The sequence below is a fragment of the Motacilla alba genome, chromosome 3 (genome assembly GCF_015832195.1).
Source record: "Motacilla alba alba isolate MOTALB_02 chromosome 3, Motacilla_alba_V1.0_pri, whole genome shotgun sequence".
NCBI classification, from domain to species: Eukaryota; Metazoa; Chordata; class Aves; order Passeriformes; family Motacillidae; genus Motacilla; species Motacilla alba.
Window position 1 is genome coordinate 98965549 of NC_052018.1, and position 5726 is coordinate 98971274.

The 5726-nt window shown below is 49.5% G+C and overlaps 1 long non-coding RNA gene across 1 annotated transcript; it reads left to right on the forward strand.

The window, feature by feature from the left end:
• Positions 1 to 115: 115 nt before the first annotated feature.
• Positions 116 to 5134, forward strand: LOC119699233. Its single transcript, XR_005256370.1, has 3 exons — positions 116 to 403; positions 3074 to 3209; positions 3842 to 5134. It is a non-coding gene; the product is annotated as an uncharacterized LOC119699233 (long non-coding RNA).
• The last annotated feature ends 592 nt before the right edge of the window (positions 5135 to 5726 follow it).

Consider the following 5726-nt stretch of genomic DNA (forward strand, 5'->3'; position numbering starts at 1 on the left):
GCGCGCCCCCGCCCACCCCCTCCCCCCGCGGCGGGGGCGGGGCCCGCGCCCATCCCGGCGGGCCCCTCGCGCGCGCCGCCGCCGCCGCCGCCGCCGCCGCCGCCGGAAGTGGGCGGGGCCCGGGAGCCGCCCCCCGGCCCCGAGCGGCGGCCGCGCGGAGCGGGGCGGGAGCGGCGGCCGGGGGAGCGCGGGGCCCGCGGAGCGTTTCGGGGCACGGCTCCTGGGAGCGGCGGCCGGGCGTGCTCCTCCCGCCGAAAACGGGGCTCGGGGGCGGCCTTCTCGCCCCGCAGCTCCCTGGCAGGAGGCTGTAGCCAGGTGGGATTTGGCCTCTTCTCATCCTGCCTCTGTCTGCCTGGGAGAGGACATGGCCTCGAGCTGCGCCAGAGGAGGTTTAGGCTGGCCAGTAAGAAGAATTTCTTCACAGATAGGGTGGTTTGACATTGGAATTGCCTGCCCGCGGAGGTGATGGAGTCACCGTCCCTGAAGGTGTTTCAGGGAAGACTGGAGGTGGCACTCGGTGCCACTGTCTGACTGACCCGGTGCTCGGTCATAGGTTGGACTCGATGATCCCAACCTTTCTCCCAGGTCTTTCCCAACCTGATTGATTCTGTCATTCTGTTAAGTATTTCTGATTTGTGGAGTGTACCATGAGTTAAAAGCATCTCCACCCATGGCTTTCCACCCCAGGTTCATGGCCACATTCAGTTCTGGGGAGGTGCCAGAACCCTGGGAAGCGCGCAGGTGCCAGAGGCCAAGCATTGCTTCTCAGCTAGACTGTGATTTCTCTCTTTGTCAACTATTTTCCCTATTTTTTCCTGCATACACTTCCCAGCAGTGCTTGGGCTTCCCTGTGCACTGTGGTGACACCCAGTTACAGTAGAAACCCCAACGACCTTGCCTGCCATAAATAGCCCCCAGCTTCCTGCAGGTAAATCACCACCCCGGTTTTTACTTTCTCTTTTGTTTTAAAATCAGATCTTTATGGCCTTGCAATACATGCTTGTGTATAAAGTCATACGTTATGCGTCACTGAATCCTTACACTCACAGAGTCAATCTGCAGGCCAGGCAAGCAGACCAGTGCCCTGTTACCATGAGGAGAGGGGCGTGGGAATTGGCAGGGTGCTGCTGAATTCCCGTCTCAAGAGGTGGATAGGTGCAGCCTTGCCTGGGATGGGCAGGGTGGTTTTCATCCCTCCTGGCTGAAGCTCCCTGTAAGTTCTCCGGGATAAACCAGGTAACCACCAGGATGAACCAGCCCATTTGGGGGTGGGATGGCTCACCTCTGCATCTGCCTGTTCTTTGGCTTTTAAGAAAACCAAAATGCAAAGATCCTGTGAATTTTACATCCCAATCCACTGGACCTGGGAGCATCCCTTTTCATTTTGCACCACCAGACAGTACAGGGCTCACTGCATGCTGCCTTGACATCAGGGAAGATGCTCCTCTTTATGGCCTGGATCCACCAGGAAAAAAGTCCTGGATTCACTCCAGAACATCGGCAAAATCCTGACCCTTTTCTCTAAACATTGATGGGAGCTTCTTGTTGTCTTAAATGCAAGATCAGCCCCATTCCTGTCCTTGCACTGTTAATTAAAATGCTTTAATTTAAACCTGCTGCTCTTTTCCTACAGCTCAGCTCTGCTATGATGCCACATCCAACACCTGCAAGCCAAACACAACCTAAGTAATCTCTGGATAGGAGTGGGCCAACTTTTGTACAGCTGTCCTTTGAAAGGATAATTACAGGCATGACTTTCAGGGTAATAAGCAGAGATAACTTTTTATCTGCCAGCAATAAAACTAATTCCAGTAACCTGTCTCGCTGTGGTGGAACCAGGGGCAAACACTCCCTCCTTGTCTGCATTTTATGGAAGGAAGGCAGCTGTCAATACTGAGCACTGGTGATGTCAGTCAGTGTCACTGAGAAGGTAACCAGAACCAATCTGTCCAAAACCAGCAAAGTTTGGTAAAGCTCTTGAGCTGTGAAGGAACCTGTGGGTTTCGGGCTGTAAATCCCCCCGGCTAGCTTGGGATTTACGCCCGCATGAATCCTACATGGACGAAGTAAAGGACGAGAAGCGCTCTTTCTCCACGTGGTTCTGATGTCCTGTTTATTAGCTGGAAGGGGACATCTGCATCGTAGGGTTTCCAGGTGAAGAAGAGAGGGAGAATGCCCAACTCAAGGGACGTTTATACCCGCGGAATGGGAGGCGGGGACGGGAGGCCACACCAGTGGGGAGGGGCGAAGGGAGGGGCTTCAAGGGACAAGACCACCTTATCTGAGGGATACACCATCTGAGGAAAGGGGGAAAACATTTGTATAACACAACACCCAGTGCAGTATCCAAATAACAATCTAGTGCATCACAACAGAGCTGGATTAAACTCAGGAGAGGTTTATCTCACAGCCCACAGGCAAGCTGCTCGTGCAGCTCCTGGTGCCGCTGCTCCGGCAATGCCAGCCAGGGAGCGGCATCCTGGCAGCCCATCCACCTGCACCAACATTTCAGGTTAAGAGGACACGGGAATGCCAAAGAGAGGTCTAAATGCCCCCAATGAAAAACAACCCTTAGCTCCCCCAGTGCCTGATGTCACCATCTCAGCCAGGGAGTTCAGCATCTTCCAGGGACCTGGGGCTGCATCACAAAGGAGCAGCAGGATAGAGGCACCGAACCCAAACCACTGCCTGGTTTTATGTCTCATAAATGAACTGCCTTGTAAATATGCCTCGTAAATAAAATAAATATGGTAGCAGTGATTTCTTTTGGTCTCATCGACTGAGAAGCTTACACCAGTGCAAGATGCTGCCAAAAGTACTGGTCTTGTCCCCTACCTTACTCCAGCCCTTCTCCCCATCCTAGTTTTGGCTCAGCACTGGCAGTTTTTGGCTGGGAGAGTTGGTTTTTGGATGGGCTCATTCCTGGCTTGCAGGTGGGTGGTTACAAAGGGAGGTGGAAAAGCCCTTCTGAAGATTCAGCATCACCCTTTCCTCTCACTCATCTATTTCTTCCTTAGCTCTCCTTACTAAGTTTCCCACTGAGGACATTTTCCCTCTCTCCTTTGTTTTTCAGCCACTTCATTTATTGCCAATGAACTGACTTGTTTGAGCTGAGAAGGGTCAACAGATAAAGGAAATCTGTGTGGTTATGGGGAAAAGACAGTGCAAATGCCAAGGAAATATGGCTGGGAGGCAGCTGGAAAGCCAAGGTGAGAACATTTTAATTTACAACTAGGGAAGAATGGAAAAATCTTTGTTGTTGTTGTTGTTGTCCAAATAATATAAATGGTAATACAGCTGCTTTATGGCCATTTCTTTCTTAATTATATATATTTAATAGTAATAGATACTATAAATAGAGATGTATGTATAATATACATATGATATCAATACATGATACAAAAACACAATATATAATATTGCAACATGTATATATGCAATAATAAATATACATGTTGTAATATGCATATATGTAGTAATATGTATATGTGATTTCTATATCTTATGTGTATTATACACATATGATATATTTTATGTATTATATAAATATATATTTATGACTTTATCTACAATATAAATTCAGGAATTTATATTATATACATATAATTCCAGGTGCATCCAGCAAAGTAGACATGATACACACACAGATTCCTAAGGATGTGTGCGTTTATATAATATAAATATTTATTATTTAAAGATTTATATATATATTATCTGTAGACATTTCTATTACAGATGTATGTATTTACACAGTCTGTAAAACCTGTATAATACATATAGTTATATGTTGTAATTTTTATTTTCATTTTTTCTTTTTTAAATCTGAATTTTGGCCGAAAAGGACTAAAGGACTGCGAGTGACTGGCAGCAGTAAAAGGACACCTCTGGGCCCCCTTGGGTGGGGCACACGGGGCATGGTTTCACCTGAGCTCTTCCGGCTCCTGTTTGTCCAGCGAGTGCAGCAGCTGCCCGATACATTCCCGGTCGCTCCAGAGCTTTGTTTCCTGACCAACACCCATTTGCAGTATTTCCCAAACAAGCGGAGGCTCATCACCATCGCTCCCCCTCCCTCTTCCCCTTCCAATTATCCTGGAGGGCTGGGGAGCAGTCGAGTTCAAACAATCTGGGCTTGGGCATCAGCCGGGCAGGACGTGAAGCATTAACGAGTTTAATAGCACCAAACAGATAAAAGGTTTCAAAGTGCATCATTAAAAAATATCCCTGTGGCACCAGTCTGTGATACCCCAGGGCTTCAACATGAGATGCAGAAACCTGTGACTGCCTTCTTCTGAAATTCTTCCAATTGTTTAAAAAATTATAAAAATCCACATTTCATTTCATTTTAGTTTAGTTTAGTTTAAGAAACAGGGTTCTCCCTGCCCATGTTGTGCTCACACAGCCATTGTTCAACTCCACATGGTTCAATGCTAGAACAAAATAAAATATTAAACTAAGAGAATATTTTTAATTCTATGTCTTTGTCTCTTTTCCATGCTTAAAGCAGGGACACACAGTACACCTTTGGGGCAACAGCTGAAAGCCACTGAGTCACAAAAGCCTGGTTGCACCTAAAAATTTCCTGTTAACAACCTCAGCAGGGACTGTGTACAGGTTTTGGGTGCTCCCCCTTGGAGCAGCTGCATTCTTGAATAGTAACTTATCCAAAGAGGAACAGAACAGAGGCTGCGAGGGCAGGGTCTCCTGGTTTGGAGGGAGTTCAGTGGTGCTGGGAATGGCTGGAGCTGCTCAGGCCTCACAAGGGAATGGGGATTATTTCACCCCCAGACAGGCTGGACAAAAGGTCTGGAATAATACGCAGTCTATTTTTACCTCCCTTCTAGCAGGAATTTTGTGGTGGCTGGCGCCTGGTGGCACGCCGGCACGCAAACCGCACACTGCAGGGCTGGGAGGGGAGTTGGGAACAAGGCAGCCCCCTCTGGACTGGGGTGCTGGGGGGAAGACAGCCAGAGGGGAAGGCAGGGTTCCTATAGGTCCTGTCCTGCCAGCTGCTTCTCTGCATGCTGGAAGTCTTCCTACTGGTTTTTCACAGAAAACAAAACCCTCCTGACAAGCCCTTATGACGAACGACAGATGAGTCTTGTCCTTATCGCCACCCAGTTGTCACCCCTTCACATTTGCCCCTGGACATATTCCCACCGCTATAATTAACGGCAAATCAGGTGTCAGCTTGCTCTGTTGGACACAGCCGTGGAAATTCTTGGCACGGTGCTCTTCCTTTCGGGGCTGGAAGCCAAGTGCTGGAGACATGGGAGAAAAACGGCTCATTATGCCTGCAGCAGGGTGAGAGCCTTCCCCTTCCTCCCCTACGTGCCCAGGGCTGGATCTAGGACCTAGTTCAGACCCAGTGACCACGACTGGACTTCTGAGTGCCCACCCAGCAATCCCAGGCGAGGAGAGCCTTGCAGTGCCAAGCCAGGCTCATCCACTTCCCAAGGTTTGCACCTGTGGTCAGGCAGGTTCCCTGCGGCCAGGAGCATGGTGGTAGACCTTGGGATGCTGGTGCTGAGGGCCTGGCCTGGAGGTCTGCAAGGGATGGGGATCAGCCGCTGGGTGATAAGCCTCCCTCGCTGCCCCACGGAGGCTGACTGGGCTTGGTGACAATAAAGCTTCCTAGCCTAGAGGATTAGGGACTAACACTGCTGGTGGCTCCTCCTGTGGGTTTGGTAAAACATCTCAGTAAGATTTTGGTGCCTGCCTGGCAGCTG